The sequence below is a fragment of the Prionailurus bengalensis genome, chromosome E4 (assembly GCF_016509475.1).
Source record: "Prionailurus bengalensis isolate Pbe53 chromosome E4, Fcat_Pben_1.1_paternal_pri, whole genome shotgun sequence".
In the NCBI taxonomy this organism is placed as follows: Eukaryota; Metazoa; Chordata; class Mammalia; order Carnivora; family Felidae; genus Prionailurus; species Prionailurus bengalensis.
The window spans coordinates 27,039,920-27,057,709 of NC_057360.1; the positions used below are offsets into that span (position 1 = coordinate 27,039,920).

At 37.2% G+C, this 17,790-nt stretch overlaps 1 protein-coding gene and 2 non-coding genes across 3 annotated transcripts in view; all 3 read right to left on the reverse strand.

The window, feature by feature from the left end:
- The window catches only part of XPR1 (xenotropic and polytropic retrovirus receptor 1), a 218,546-nt gene that overhangs the window by 20,592 nt on the left and 180,164 nt on the right, over positions 1 to 17,790 (reverse strand). The gene's annotated exons all lie outside the window — the stretch shown is intronic.
- Positions 14,067 to 14,147, reverse strand: LOC122476631. Its single transcript, XR_006295555.1, has one exon.
- Positions 14,226 to 14,367, reverse strand: LOC122476642. Its single transcript, XR_006295566.1, has one exon.

The window sequence follows — 17,790 nt, forward strand, 5'->3', positions numbered from 1 at the left end:
CTGAAACAAGTTTTTATTAATCATTTTTAGGTATTAAAATATTAATTGAGTACAGTATGATTCAAAGGCACCCTTTAGAAATTTATATTACAGTGAGTGAAAATAGCCATTGTTATTGATAAACTTGAGCTCAAAATGAAGTATAAACAAAGCACTAGAGGAACATCAAGGAGAACAGGAATGTTTCCAACAGCAGGAAATAAGGGGAAGTAGCATTTGAGTTATTTGTAGAAGAATAAACAGTGTTACAAAAGTCAGGCAGATGAGGCAAGGACATTCAAAGCTGAAGGAAGATAATGAACAGTCCTAAGGGTGGGAAAGTACAAGGTGTGTTTGAGGAGCTGCAAGTAATCTAAATATAGTGTGGATGAAATATGGAGGATATAAGATAAGGGGTCTGATTTAAAATGAGGCTGGAGGGGCATCTTGGTGGCTCAGTTGGTGAAGCATCTGACTCTTGATTTCAGCTCAGTTCATGATCTCACCGTTTGTGAGAAGGAGCCCCACATTGGGCTCAGTGCCGACAGCACAGACCCTGCTTAGGATTCTCTCTCTCTCTTTCAAAATAAGTAAATAATAAAAAAAAGAGGCTTAAAAAATAAATAAAATGAGACAGGAAAAGACACTTGGGGTCTGACTATGGAATGCTCTCTTGGCACTTAAGATCAGATCTGTACTTAAAAAAAAATAAGCTGGCAGGTTGCCTGCATCAGAATTACAGCTGATTTTAAAAATACAGATATGTTATGGGGCGCCTGGGTGGAGCAGTCGGTTAAGCGTCCGACTTCAGCCAGGTCACGATCTCGCGGTCTGGGAGTTCGAGCCCCGTGTCAGGCTCTGGGCTGATGGCTCAGAGCCTGGAGCCTGTTTCCGATTCTGTGTCTCCCTCTCTCTCTGCCCCTCCCCCGTTCATGCTCTGTCTCTCTCTGTCCCAAAAATAAATAAACGCTTGAAAAAAAAAAAATTAAAAATACAGATATGTTAGAGTTCTAGTGTTAATCAGTTCATACCAGCTCATAAGAACTGTTATATTTTCAAAACTAAGCTGATTGTTAAAGTTATTATTAAAAATTAAGTGACATAAACTTACAATTAGTTCTATTAAAAGCAAAGGTAATAACTCAAAATTCATTACTTCCTAATTAATTTACTGAATTTTGCTTTTATCTTTTTTTGGATTATGGTATGTTTATTTTATCTGTATAATGGGAATATTATATAATGCTGTGCTGATATACATCTTTTCCCAACATTCAATGTTATCTTAGTAGCTTAACCTGGCTATGGTGGAAGTATTTACACCATGGAAATCAACAAACACTACAAATCAGTACCTCTTATCCCTACTCCTACCTAAGAGCTGGCACAACACTGTTTAGCTTCTTCTGGACCCAGAAACCAATACTTTTTAAATGGTCCACAGTGATACTAATGAACAGTCAAGCTTAGACATAAACACATTTTCAGGTTTAAACTATTTCTTTTTTTTTAATTTCTTTTTAATGTTTATTTATTCTTGAGAGAGAGAGTGACAGAGTGCAAGCAGGGGAGGGGCAGAAAGAGAGGGAGACACAGATTTTGAAGCAGGCTTCCAGGCTCTGAGCTGTCAGCACAGAGCCCGACGTGAGGCTCGAACTCGTGAACACAAGATCATGACCTAAGCAGAGGTCAGACACTTAAACAACTGAGACACCCAGTTGAGCCAGGTTTAAACTATTTCCACAAAAACTCTTCTTCACCAATTGTGTTGAATATTTATACTACAACATTGTGCCACATAAATTATCAATATAAAAGGCCTAACAAAATATTTACTTCTCTAGTTTAGTTGGATATGTTCTGACATGTTTATTTCACTCTATAGACAGAGTCTAGCTAAGTATTATTCAGTAAGCAACATCATGATTGCATTAAAAATTTTTATAACTTATCTACTAAGGTTTGCAAAGAATAAAGCAAATTCAGCACTTTAATAAAGTTCACACTGTTTCTATATTTTCAAAACAAGATCAACACAAAGAGAGAAAGACAAGCAACTTAACTGTAAATTATATCTGCAACTCTTTCTTTAAAAAGTGAATGAATGGGGCGCCTGGGTGGCGCAGTCGGTTAAGCGTCCGACTTCAGCCAGGTCACTATCTCACGGTCCGTGAGTTCGAGCCCTGCGTCAGGCTCTGGGCTGATGGCTCAGAGCCTGGAGCCTGTTTCCGATTCTGTGTCTCCCTCTCTCTCTGCCCCTCCCCCGTTCATGCTCTGTCTCTCTCTGTCCCAAAAATAAAATAAATGTTGAAAAAAAAAAAAAGTGAATGCTTGGGCGCCTGGTGGCTCAATTGGTTAAGCGTCCAACTTCGGCTCAGGTCATGATCTCGTGGTTTGTGGGTTTGAGCCCTGCGTCAGGCTCTATGCTGATGGCTCAGAGCCTGGAGCCTGTTTCGGATTCTGTGTCTCCCTCTCTCTCTGCCCCTCCCCCGCTCATGCTCTGTCTCTTTCTGTCTCTCAAAAATAAATAAATTCAAAAACAATTTTTTTTAAATTAAAAATTAAAAAAAAAAAAAAAAAAAGAAATTTAAGGGGCTCCTGGGTGGCTCAGTCAGTTAAGCATCCGACTTCGGCTCAGGTCATGATCTTGTGGTTCGTGGGTTTGAGCCCTGCGTCAGGCTCTGTGCTGACAGCTCAGAGCCTGAAGCCTGCTTCCTACCCTGTGTCTCCCTCTCTCTGTGTCCCTCCCCCACTCGTGCCTTGTCTCCACCTCTCTCTCCAAAAATGAATAAACATTAAAAAAAAATAAAATAAATTAAAATTAAAAAGTGAATGCTTACTATGTGCCAGGCACTTTATATATATTATCTCATTTCATTTTCACAATAAACTATATTTCTGTTTTCTAGTAAAAGTAATGAAATGAGAATAAACAGATATTCATCAAGAGATAAAAAATTAGTATTTCTCAAGTAAGTTCAGGTAACATCAAGTTTTTACTGAAAGCTGATTTTCTAATTACTAAAAAAATCATCAAATTCAAATTATTATATAAAAGGAGATTGTATGTGGGGGGGGGAGTTCAAAAGAAAAGAATTAATAATGAAACAAAAATCAATGTGCTAGTTTTTTTGATGTCTTAGCTTTTAAACACAAGTCCTATTCTTAGAGTGTAATTCTTAAAATGATATAATGGGTCAAGTGTTTCTTTCCTTTCTAAGCTCATATTATTTCCATGAAATTTCTGTGAAACACATACAAGGCCTTACTCACTTTTTAAAAGGCAGGTATTCCAACAGATTATTTTGGAATAAGAAATGTTTTACTTTACTTCTTCAAATAATGATTAGCATATACCTAGTCTACATGTGTTACATTTTGGTCTCTTTTTAATTATTACCCTTATTTGATCTTTCCCATCTCCCAAATGAGGAGTGCTTTTCCCTGAAATCATCTGCCTTTATTGGTATTCAGGGAATGCACTAGAAAGATATTATCACTTTAGGCAAGCAATTACATCTAATTCTCTCTTGGCTAACTCTGGTAGCCCACTTTAGTGATGTTCAGAATCACAGAAAATCAAGTCATTGCTATTCTACCCTGAGCTTCTATTATACACCCACCATGTTAGAAGCATAATTCATGCTGGAAATATTTATGGCAATGGTATCTACTGAATCTAAAACAAATAAAAACAAGCTTCTTAGGGTTTTGTACCCATCATTATCATAAAAGGGATAAAACAAAATAACATGTTAGGAAAAGTGCTGAGAGAGAAACCAGGAAAATTACATATGAAAATCATCCTGAACCACGTTTCAGGAAAGACATTTGGTTTTATTGTATTTTTTTTTTCAGGGAAGGTATTTTAAAAAATGAAAAAAGTGGGACTGTGTTAAGAGAAAGTGAATGGTGTTCTTTTCAACCAAAATCTTTCTACTCTGATAACAGTTTACTGGTTTTTAATCTGAAATTAAATTAAAAAACAAAATAGACTGGACACTGTTTTCAAAACCCAAACCTACACAGGCAAGCTGAGTTATGAACGAGTTTGGCATCTAGCAAATCCAGTTTTAGTCCCATAACCTAAAACATCAAAACACTAAACTGTAAGATTAATATGGTTCTCTAAAAATTAATAGATATAATACTTCCTTGATCTTTAGTGTGTATGTATGTTTCTTTTTTTTTTTATAAATTTTTTTTTCAACGTTTATTTATTTTTGGGACAGAGAGAGACAGAGCATGAACGGGGGAGGGGCAGAGAGAGAGGGAAACACAGATTCAGAAACAGGCTCCAGGCTCTGAGCCATCAGCCCAGATCCCGACGCGGGGCTCGAACTCACGGACTGCGAGATCGTGACCTGGCTGAAGTCGGACGCTTAACCGACTGCGCCACCCAGGCGCCCCTGTTTCTTTTTAATTTTAGAGACACAGTGAGTGTGTGAGCAAGGGAGAGGGAAACGGGGGGGGGGGGAGAGAGAGGTGGGGGGAAAGGGAGAGGGAGAGAGAGAGGTGGGGGGGAAAGGGAGGGAGAGGGAGAGGGAGAGGGAGAGAGAGAGAGAGAGAGAGAATGAATATCTTAAGCAGGTTCCACGCTCAGCTCAGAGCCCGACATGGGGCTCAATCCACAACCCTGGAATCATAACCTGATCTAAAATCAAGAGTTGGATGCTCAACTGACTGAGCCACCCAGGCTCCCCTGTTTTAGTTAAAATGTGAGGTCACATGTATTATACCTTCTTAGGTGATTATCATATTTATCCTCAGAACAGGCAAGAAGACATTATTATTCCTGTTTTATAGTTAAGAAAGCTTAAATTTCGAGAGATAGTAAGTGGAAAGATAACTGGATTTGAAGTGAGAAAATCTGGGTCTGAATCCAGACTCTGCCTCTTCCCAACTCTGTGATTATAGAGAATCCATAATCTTAAAATGATTGAGACAAAAATGGAAATCATTAGGGGTGCCTGGTTAGCTCAGTCAGTTAAGCATCGGGCTTGGGCTCAGGTCATGATCTCACAGCCCCACGATGGGCTCTGTGCTGACAGCTCAGAGCCTGGAGCCTGCTTTGGAATCTGTGTCCTCATCTCTCTCTGCCCTCCCCTGCTCATGTTCTGTCTCTCAAAAATAAATAAACGTTAAAAAAATTAAAGAAAAAAAAGGAAATCATTAGGTCTACGGATAAATGAGGAAACTAGAAATAGGAATCTTTATCCCAGGAACTTTTTTGTACTAGTCAGCTTTCTCTATGTCCATCTCAATTCTAAAATGAAAAGGCAGTTCTATAAAACCATGAAGTAATATTAAAAACATTTCTATGGTCTGTGAAAAACAGAATTTAAATACTATACACATATTACTTCATTCTGTATATAAAATTATGTTTGTAGAAAAATACAGAGGTGTCTATCCCTGATAAAGGAAGATTATTAAGGGGAGTCACTTTCAGGCATTTCTGAATTTTCTGAATTCTATTTTTATAGTGATATATACACATCCATGTTTTACTTGTATAATTAAGAAGAAAAAGAAAAAAGTGGGCTAAGGAAAATAGTTGCTATTAGGGTAGTGACATTTTAGAGAAAACTTAAACAAGTCTTTAATACTGCTACATTGTTTTTATAATAAAAAATAGTACAGAGGAATTCATTTTTTCATGCAACAAATGTTTAATGTCTACTATAAGCTGCATTGTTTACTATATAGTTATAAGATTAACTCAAAAGACAAATTTATTTCTATATTCAACAAACATATGGTGAATGTCTACTGGGTTCCAGGTATATTTTAGAGAATGGGGATGTATATAGTGACGAACTATTAAGGGCTTAAGTGTAAAAGAAAAGAGTTATAAAATAAAAACACAGCACGTAAGTACAAATGTAGAACTGTGCATAGTGGAGGAAATCAATCAATAAACCAGGCTTTCAGGAGGGGTAACAGCCAGGAAAAACTTCCTGAAGGAGGTACTACTTGAGTGGAGTCTTGAAAGTTAACAATCTTGAGTTAAATAGGTTTATGAGGCAGAGAGAGAGAGCCATGTCAAACAGTGTAGAAACCAGCCATCCATCCATCCATCCATCCATCCACCCATCCATCCAGTGAGTGAGCACCTACTACATGCACATGGTAGTAAATCTTATTCATTAATGAACAAATTTCCTGCCCCCATGAAGCTTACTACTTAATGGGCATAGACAACTATCAGATATACAATAAGGTAATTTCACACAGTGAAAAGTGACATAAAGAAAAAAGAAAATGGTAATAGGACAGACAGGTAGAATTCCTTTAAGACAGTGTTCAGACAGGGAAGATCAACCAACTGAGCCACCCAGGCACTCCCAAATCATAGCAAATTTAAGAAGACCAAAATCATGCCAATTTTCTTCTCTGACCTCAATGGTATGAAACTAGAAATCAACAAGAGGTAAGTAACAATATCTACAAATATGTGGAACTAAGTAACACACTTGTAAACAACTACTGGGTCAAAAAAGAAATCAAAAGGGAAATAAAAAATTATCTCAACTGAAAATGAAAATACAACATATCAAATATTGTGGGTTAAAGCAAAACGCAGTTTGGGGAGGAACATTTGTAACAAATGCATATATTAAAACATTAGAAAGATCTCAAATAAATCATCTAAATTTATACCTCAGGGAACTAGGAAAAAAAAGGGGAAATTATGCCCAAAGTTAGTTCAAAGGAAGGGAATAATAAGAAATCAGAGCAGAAATGAATGAAATAAAGACCGGAAAAACAATACAAAGGATCAATAAAACTAAAAGCTGGCTTTCAAAAAATAAACAAAATTGACAAACCTTTAGTTATACTAAGAAAAAAAGAGGACTCAGATAAACTAGAAATGAAAGAGGAGACCTTACAACAGACACTATAAAAATACAGACTCATAAGAGACTACTATGAACAATTTTATGCCAACAAATTACATAATGCAGAAACATGCCTAGAAACATACAACCTGCCAAGACTGAATCAGGAAGAAATAGAAAATCTGAACAGACTAATAACGGGTAAAGAGGCTGAATGAGTAATCAAAAACTCCCAACACAGCCAACTCCAGGACCAGAGAGCTTCACTGGAGAATTCTACCAAACATTCAAAGAATTAATACTGATGCTCCTCAAACTTCCAAAACATCTAGGAGAAAACACTTCCACACTCATTCTAAGAAGCCAGCATTATTTTGATACCAAAATGAGATAAAGACACCACAAGAAAACTATAGACCAATATCCTTGATGAATAGATGAAAAATTGTCAACAAAATATTAGCAAACTGAATTCACAAACACATTAAAAGGATTATATATCATGACCAAGTGAGATTTATTTCTGGCTTGTAAGGATGGTTCAACATATACAAATCATTAAGATAATATACATATCAATAAATGAAAGATAAAAATCACATCATCTCAACAGATGCAGAAAAAGCAAAATATAACATCCTTTCATGACAAAAACTCTTTAACAGACTGGGTATAGAAGATAACAGACTTCAATATAATAAGGGCCATATACAACATAACCCACAGCTAACATTGCATTCAATGGAGAAAAATTGAAAGTGTTTCCCCTAAGATCAGGAACAAGGCAAGGATGTCCACTCTGACCACTCCTATTCAATACAGTACTCAAAGTCTTAGCTAGAGCAATTAGGCAAGACAAAGAAATAAAAGGCATCCAAAATTAGAAAGGAAAAAGTAAAACTGTCATTATTTGCTGATGATATGATCCTCTATACAGAAAATCCAGGAGAAGTGCCCGGGTGGCTCAGTCAGTTAAGCATCCAACTCTTTTTTTTTTTTTTTTTTCAACGTTTATTTATTTGTGGGACAGAGAGAGACAGAGCATGAACGGGGGAGGGGCAGAGAGAGAGGGAGACACAGAATCGGAAACAGGCTCCAGGCTCTGAGCCATCAGCCCAGAGCCTGACGCGGGGCTCGAACCCACGGACCGCGAGATCGTGACCTGGCTGAAGTCGGACGCTTAACCAACTGCGCCACCCAGGTGCCCCAGCATCCAACTCTTGATATCAGCTCAGGTCATGATCTCAGGGTCGTGGGATTGAGCCCCGGATTGAATCCCCGTGGGATTCTCTTTTCCTCTACCTCTTCTCCCCATTCGTGTGCTCTCTCTCTCTCAAAAATAAATAAATAAACTTAAAAAAAGAAAAAGAAAACTCCCAACAGTCAAAAAACAGTTGGAATTCATCAATGATTCCAATAAATCAGCAGGATACAAAATCAACATATACAAATCAATTGCATTTCTTTACACTAATGATGAAACATCTGAAAAAGAAATAAGGAAAATCAACCCACCCATAATGGCATTAAAACAATAAAATAAAATACTTATAAATTTAACCATGGAACTAACAACAGACAATAATATCGTACTATAATTATATGTGATCATGCTGTATCAGCAATCATATTACAATATATAAATGCATCAAAGTAACACACTGTACCCCTTACGCTTATACATAGATCAATAGAACAGAATAGAGAGCTCAGAAATAGACTCACACAAATATGCCCAACTAATTTTTGACAAAGGCACACAAGCAATTTGATGTAGGAAAAATAGCCCTTTGAATAAAAGGTGCTGGGGCAATTAGACATCCATAGGCAAAAATACGAACCTCAATCTGTCATACACTTTATGTAAAAATTTACTCAAAATGGATCACAAACTTGCAAATAAGACATAAAACTCTTAGGAAAAAAAACACAGAAAACCTACAGGATCTAGGGCTAGGCAAAGAGTTTCTGGACTTGAAACCGAAGGCATGATCTGTAAAGGAAAAACTGATAAGCTTAACTTCATAGAAATTAAAAACTTTTGATTTGTGTAAGACCATGTTAAGAGGATGAAAAGACAGGCTGCAGACTGGGAAAAAATATCTGCAGATACTACCCAGTGACTTGTATCCAAAATATACGAAGAATTCTTAAAGTTCAACAATAATGAAACAAATAACCCAATTAAAAAATGGCGGAGAGGTCTGAACAAACACCTGACCAAAGAAGATACACATATAACAAATAAGTATATGAGAAGATGTTCAACATCAGATGTCATTAGGAAATTACAGAGTAGATGGGCACCTGGGTGGCTTAGTCGGTTGAGCGTCCGACTTCAGCTCAGGTCACGATCTCACAGTGTGTGAGCTCAAGACCCACATCAGACTCTGTGCTGACAGCTCAGAGCCTAGAGCCTGCTTTGGAATCTGTGTCTCCCTCTCTCTCCACCCCTCCCCTCCCCTGCTCACATTCTCTCTCTCTCAAAAATAAACAGTTAAAAAAAAAAAAAAGGAAATTACAAAGTAGAACAGCAATGAGATACCACTATGCACCTAACTGACTGGCTAAAACCCCAAAAATTGACTACCAAATGTTGACATGGTGCAGGCAACAAGAACTCTCACGCACTGCTGATAGGAAGCAATATGGTACAGCCAGTTTGGGAGACAGTTTGGCAGTTTCTTACAAAAAACTAAACATAGCCTTATCATAACTGTACACCTAGATTAAGTTGAAAAATTATGACCACACAAAAACCAGCACACATTTACAGCAGATTCATTCATAATTATGAAAAACTGGAAGCAACTAAGATGCCTTTTAGCAGACAAATGAATGAACAAAAGTGGTACAACAGAACATTATTTAGCGATAAAAAGAAATGAACTATCAAGACACAAAAAGACATCAGAAGAACCTTAGATGCCTACTGCTAAGTGAAAGGAATCATCTGAAAAGGCTACACACTGTATGGCTCCAACAACAGGACATTTTGGAAAAGGCACATTTGTAGAGATAGTAAAAAGATGAGTGGTTGCTCAGGGGGAAGAAGGAGGAAAGAAAGAGATGAATGGGTGAAACATAGGGGATGTTTAGGATAATGAAACTATTCCATATGAAACTGTTACAGTAGATATGTATCATTATGCATTTTTCAAAACCCGCAAAACTCTACAACATAAAAAGTTAATTTTAATGTAATACACGATGTTAATGACCGAGGTAACTGTATGACAATGAGATGGGACGGGGTGGGGCGGGTATAGGGAACTCTACGTACTATCTGCTCAATTATTCCGCAAATCTAAAACTCTACTAAAAACTCAGGCCCATTAATCATTAAAAATACTAGAAAGAAAATCCTTGTAAATGTTATCTAACAAAGTGCTAGTATCTGAAATATAAAGAACTCTAATAATTCAATAAAGAACCAAACAATCCTATTCAAAAATGGGCTAAAGACATGAAGAGACAGTTTACAGAAGAGGATATACATACCAAATAAGCCTATGAAAAGATGTGCAACAGAATTAAAACCACAATAAGATATCATCACACACCTATCAGAACGGCTAAAATTTTAAAAAGTGGCATCAACAAAGGCTGGCAGGGATGCAGAGAAACCAGACCACTCATACATTGCTGATGAGAATGTAAAATGGTACAACCATTCTGAAAACAGTTTCGTAGTTTTTCTTAAACATGAAGCTACCACACGCTTGGGGATTAATCACAGAGATATGACAATTTATGTTCATCAAAACCTGTATATGGATGCTTATAGCAGCTATGTCCATAACAGCCTGAACTAACTTAGAAACAACATGTCATTCAGTGGGTGAATGGTTAAACTATAGTACATTCTCATCACGAAACACTACTTAGCAATAAAAAGGAACAAGTTTGATTTGTGCAACAGCCTGGATGAATCTCCAGAGAATTATGCTAAGTGAAAAAAAGCAGATCTCAAAAGGACTATATGATCCCATTTATATTAACACTCTTGAAATGATAAAATTATTAAATGGATTGCTAGGGGGGTGGGAGAAAGTGGGGGTAGGAGGGAAGACAAAAAGGTAATATGAGGGATCCTTGTGGTGATAGAAACTTTCTGTACTAGTCTGTATCAATGTCAATATCCTGATTGTGATATTGTACATACTTTCGTAATATCATTGGAGAACCTGTATGAAGGTTACATGGACTACTATTTTTAAAAACATTTTTTAAATGTTTATTTATATTTGAGAGAGAGGCAGAGCACAAGCAGGGGAGCCCTGGGAAGACAGAGAGAGAGGGAGGGAGACAGAGAATCCAAAGCAGGCTCCAGGCTCTGAGCTGTCAGCAAGAGAGCCCAACAACGCGGGGCTTGAACTCACAAACCGTGAGATAATGACCTGAGCTAAAGTCAGATGCTTAACCAACTGAGCCAACCAGGCTCCCTGAGCTCTCTATTATTTCTAACAACTACATGTGAATCTATAATTATCTCAAAATAAAAAGTTTAATTAAAAAATATAACTTGGCTGTTTGTCTAAAACCCTTACTGAGTTAACCACTCCCTCTTGTGAACCACCTCAGTACATTACATAATACTGATAATTTGCGTTCTATTTTGTTGTCCTCCCTTATGAAACTAGGAGCTCCAGAAGGAGTCTTAAAAGATATGTCGTGTTCATCTATACATGTCTAGCATCAAACACAGTCTAAAACACTCTAGGTGTTTTATAAATGTTGAATAAAATAGATGTGACAGAGGTAAACAAGAAGGCAATTCAACTACTAAGTTGTATTTATATTCAATTTACTATTTGTTGTAATTCTTATTTATTGGCTTGTCAATAATAAAAGGATCTCTTCAGTGATTAAGATTGATTGCTGCCTTTCCAAACTCATTTAGTAGTACAACCAAATAACAATATTTCTGGAGTGGATAAAATTATGTGTTTCTGCCTTTTCTCCTACGAAGAGACACAGTTTCATTTATTAAGTAAATGGAATAGTATCAACCATAATCACTTTACAAAGAAATATAAGGATCCTGGGGCACCTGGGTGCCTCAGTCAGTTGAGCATACAACTCTTGATTTTAGCTCAGGTCATGACAAGCCCTGTGTTGGGCTCTGTGGAGCCTGTCTGAGATTCTTTCTCTGTCCCTACTCTCTCTGGCTTTCAAAAAAAAAAAAGAGGCAATATAAGGATCCTATAAACTTTTTAAAAAAGTATTTATTTTAGGGTGAGCACAAGTGGGGGAGGGGCAGAGGGAGGAGGAAAGAGGATGGGAAGCAGGTTTTGTGATGACAGGCTGACAGCAGTGAGCTCGATGTGGGGCTCGAACTCACGAACCAGGAGATCATGACCTGAGCTGAAGTTAGATGCCCAACCGACTGAGCCACCCAGGTTCCCCGTGGATCCTATAAACTTTTGACAAGGTCTCAAGTGCTTATTTTATGAAGCTGTAAGAAAGCTTCAGGTAGTACATTCATATGACTAGGAACTTTTTTCTTAATTGAACTGGAAAAAATCAAGTCATAAACACAAGCTAAAGTTATAGTCAATTAAAAATGGAAATAAGATTGGATAAGGTTTTAGCAGCAATAATAGTAGGGTACAGTAATTAGAGTTGAATAAAGAATATAGATCACAAAAATGGAATCTAGAAATGTAAAAAATAAAAACAATATATATTCTACATTATGGCTAATTAACAAATTTAAAAAGAAGTGAGAATATATATAATATGAGGCATGCCTAGAGAGAGAGGGAATGCCAAAATCTTTTCCACCATTTTCCATACAACTTGCCAACATTCTATACTAGTATAACATATCAGATCTAAAAATGCCATCTGAAACAATTCTTAGTCTCAGAGTGAAACAGTCCAAGACTGTAATGCCTTTTTATAGAAACCTTCATTTCTTTTCTTTCAAATACCTTTTCTTTCAAATTACCTTTTCTGTCTAATTAAATGTTAGGAGCAAAACCTGTATTATTTCAAACTTTACCAGTACTTCTGAAACATCTATCCAAATACTTATTCTAGGAACCATCTAATCAATTGTAGTCATCAATACGCTTTGAGATTTAATTAAAAATAAAAAGTTTAAACAGTCTCTAATTACTTTAAGCAGAATAAAAGCTGATGGAAAAACATAAAATCTTTTTCTCAGTAAAGAATCCTTGATACTTTCTGGAGTTTTTTGGGTTGTTGTTGAGACTTCCATTAGAGTAATAACTCTTTTGGTCTGTCTCTGCCCTGCTTTCTCATTCCTCCCTAAGGAACTTTACAGCTATTTCCTTAGAGCCTTTTTATGAAACGGGGACTGCTGTTATCAGGTAACATGTCCAAGGTACTAATCCAAAGCCCATGTTCTCATTTAATATGTTCTATTGCTTCCCTACCATTCATTGCTTGGCTGTCCAAGATCTCCTAAACAGTACAGTAGGAGGAAGCAATATCCAAACTCAGTAGTTTCCATATTTCCTCAACACTATATCCATTTATAATTTCTATTCTTTAAATTCTACTAGTATTTACTTAAGTGTGGTCAGCAGAAACAACATGAGGCACATGTTAAAAAGGCAAATTTTGGAGTCATCATCCTAATCCTACTAAAAATAACTGAAGTTGGGCCTGAGAATAAAGCATTTTTAAGTAACAATCTATGGTGATTCATATACATACTAAAGTTTGAGAATCACAGCAATACATCATGCTGCCTTGTTGGAAATATAACTTTTTAGTGTGTAAAAAGGAGTATATTCAGGGACAGAGAATTCTGGTTTTGCTACTTCTGCCATGTGACCTGGGTCAGGCAATTTAAGCTTCCTAGCTTTAAAAAAATATAATAAATAGTATCTGTTTTACTTCCTTTCAGGGTTGATATCAGATACAAAATGAAATAATGAGTGCCAAGAAGCTATGTACTGGCAAATAGCTCTATTAGAATAATAAAATATAAGGGGCTAAAAGCAGGGTGCCTTGGTGGCTCAGCGGTTAAGCCTCCGACTCTTGATTTCGGCTCAGGTCATGATCTCTCAAGGTTCAGGAGATCAAGCCTCTGGTCAGCCTTTGTGTTGACAGTAGGGAACCTGCTTGGGATTCTAGCTCTGTCTGTCCCTCCCCTGCTCATGCTCTCTCTCTCAAAATAACTTAAAAAAAAAAAAAAAGGAGCTAAAAGAGCTTCAGAAATATAGTTCAGGCCTTTTAATTTTTTTAAATTATTATTAATATCTTTTTGCCCGGTCTCAGTCCGCTCTGAGCACATTCCATCACCAGGTTCCTAGAACTCAGATTGCGCAGTGGTCACGTCATCATTGACCAGGTCTCACAGTTACAGCTGCAGAGGCCTCCCTAAAGCTCCCTCATCTCCAGCCTACCTGCTGCCCCTAATCTCTCCCGGTCCCGGTCCCCAGCCCCACTTTGCCAGACACATTTTCATAATCTTCTCAGGCTCTGGGTTAGTGGTGACACCAGCAATAGGGCCTGATCATATAAGGAAGATACCACGAACTCATTGGGGGCTATCTCGGGGACTCGGGGCGTCCCTGCCCTATGACACTCACTATACTCCCTTGGATGCCAACCACCCCCACCTCCGGCTCCCAGTCGCAGGGCCCCTCTCAGGCCCAGAGGCCTAGGCTTCCAGCAGGCCTTTTAATTTTTTTTAAATGAAAACAACTGTTTTTCTTGTTTATAGAAAGATTATACATTCAGCATAAAAATTTCACAAAAAGGAAAATAAAGTGATAACATTACAACCACTATTTATAAATTTTGACATTTAATTTTTATTCCTGCTTTAGAAATTTTTAATATTCTTTCATTTCTTGCATAAGAATAATAGAAGAATGTTAAATAATAGTGATGATGACAGATATCTTTGTTAGTCCAGATTTTATTTATCAAAACAATTTTTTTTAAGTTTATTTTATTTTGAGAGAGAGAGAGACAGAGAGAGCAAGCAGGAGAGGCACAGAGAGGGAGAGACAGAATCTCAAACAGGCTCCATGCTGTGAGCAGAGCCCAATGTAGGGCTCGAACTCACAAACTGTGAGATCATGACCTGGGCAGAAACCAAGAGTTGGATGCTTAACCGACTGAGCTACCCAGGTGCCATGAGAATGTTTATAATATTTCACCTTTAGTCATGATAGCTGTGTCTGTGTATAAAAAATATAGTACTTCTATATTTAAGATGGATCCTTACAAATATATATATATATTTCTTAATTAGTCAGGGTCTCCTTGGCATTTGCTGAGATGATCACATGGCTGTTCTCCTCCAGTCTGGTGACATGGTAAACTATCCCTAAAGTATCTCAGTCATGGTATATTATTGTTTTAATATTCCAGTGGGTTCTAGCTCCTAATGTTTTATTTGGAATCTTTGTAGGTAAGTAAGACTGGGTTATACAGTTTTACTGAGGAATATCTTTCTCTGAATTATGCAGGTTTTTAAAAGAAAAAAGATGCTTTCTTTTTTTAAGTTTTGAAACACTTTAAATGGCACAAACTGTTCCTCAAAGTTTTGAAAGGTTTCACTTGTGAAAACATTTGGGTCTGACACTTCAACAAGAACCACAGGAATAAGGAAAGCTGTCCTTAATCTATAATTTCTATTTTCTATGTTTTCCTGCATTTATTTTGCTAATTTATAATGTCCTAAAAATAAACTGTGCATTTTATCCAGATATCTACTCATAATTATTTTGAATTCCTCCATGTCTGTAGTTGCAACCCCTTTCCTAATATTTTACGTGTGAATTTTTTCACACTTTCATCACAGATCATGGAAAGGATACTAATAACCAACTACCATCAATTATGCTATATTTACACAATTTAATCCTCATAATAAATTTGAGGTAGGAATTATTATCTCAATTAAAAAAATTTTTTTTAATGTTTATTTATTTTTGACACAGAGAGAGACAGAGCATGAATGGGGGAGGGTCAGAGAGAGAGGGAGACACAGAAACTGAAGGAGGCTCCAGGCTCTGAGCTGTCAGCACAGAGCCCCACACATGGCTCGATCTCACAGACCGTGAGATCACGACCTGAGCTGAAGTTGGAAGCTCAATCGACTGAGCCACCCAGGCGCCCCTATCTCAATTTTATAACCTCTAAGAAGTTAAGTCACTTTCTCCGGGTGACATAATTAGCAAGTGACTAAGTTAACCTAGTCTTAGTCCACTTAGCTGTAAAGCCTACATTCTCTCCCTCAGCACAATATAGTGCCATTCACTAAGATGGTGCTTTTGAAATTCCTACTGTCAGAAGACTTGATTAAATTGAGCAGAGATGGATGTAGCTCTCGAGGTGGAGACACTGTACTTTCTGCAACAGAAGGTTTAATGAAAGATTAAAAAACCCTGATTTCAGATATCAAGTTTTTTCAGTTCTTGAGGAAGGAAGTATACTTAGTCATATAGATCTTCCTCTATTTACAATGGGGTTACATCCCAATAAACCCATGAGAAGTTGAAAATATCGAGTCAAGAATGGGTTCAATATACCTAATCTACTGTGTTCAGAACACTTGCATTAGCCTACAGTTGGGCAAAACCATCTAACACAAAGCCTATTTTATAACACAGTGTTGGATATCTCATGTAACTGCCTGAACACTCTGCTGAAAGTGAGAAACAGAACATTTCCATGTGTTGGTTGTTTACCCCTGTGACTGCATGGCTGACTGAGAGCTGTGGCCGCTGCCACAGCCCAGCATCATGAAGAGTATCATATTGCACATTGCTAGCCTGGGAAAAGATTAAAATTCAAAACATGAAGTATGGTTTCTACTGAAGGAATATCATTCTCACATCATCAGGAAGTCGAAAAATCTTTAAACTGAACCATCTTAAGTCATGGACTGTTTATGTATTCATCACTGAGAAGGAAAGAAGATTATACAACAGATCCTAGACTTTCAGTTCATATTTCCTCAGTAATTCAGTAATTTCTACACCAGCTATGAAACTGAGTAGGCTTCAGTATTCCACTTTGTTTGGTAGATGTTCATTTCCTTTAAGGAGAGTAGAGACAAAATAGTTTCAAGCAATACAATTCTGCTTTAAAAGAAATTAGGCCTACGGTTATTATTCAGAAGCAACTAAAAAGTATTTACAGGCAGTCTTGAGAATACTACATGAGGAAACACATCCATGTGATATTTAAACACTAGGTAGATGCTTCATCTTCCCTCCTATTAAGTAGCAGCCCTATTTTTTTTTAATATGTGAAGAAAATACTGCTTTCAATATAAGAAAAATTCCTTTAAAAATTTCCATGAAAACTGTATCTTATACCTCAAAGTACCAATGAAACTAAGCATTAGCTCAGTAGTCTTTTCTTTAAAAAAAAAACCTTTTTTTTAATGTTTATTTATTTTTGAAAGAGAGACAGAAAGCGAGCAGGGGAGGGGCAGAGAGAGAGGGAGACACAGAGTCTGAAGCAGGCTCCAGGCTCTGAGATGTTAGCACAGAGCCCAACGCAGGGCTTCAACTCACAAGCTGAGACATCATGACCTGAGTTGAAGTCGGATGCTTAACCGACTGAGCCACCCAGGCGCCCCAGTAGTCTTTCTTTTCCTATTTTGTTCACAACATTCTAAGAAGCATGCTGGCAAAATTCTTTATTTAACAATATATATCAAGAAAATAGCCAGCTTTGGGCGCCTGGGTGGCTCAGTCGGTTGAGCATCCGACTTCAGCTCAGGTCACGATCTTACTGTTTATGGGTTCAAGCCCCGCATCAGGCTGTGTGCTGACAGCTCAGAGCCTGGAGCCTGCTTCAGATTCTGTGTCTCCTTCTCCCTCTGCTCCTCCCCTGCTCGTGCTCTGTCTCTCTCTCAAAAATAAATAAACATTCAAAAAAATTAAAAAAGAAAATAGCCAGCTTTAACAAATACCTAATTGTTACCACAGGTATTTCTTTGCCTTTTTTTTTTTTTTTTTTTTGAGAG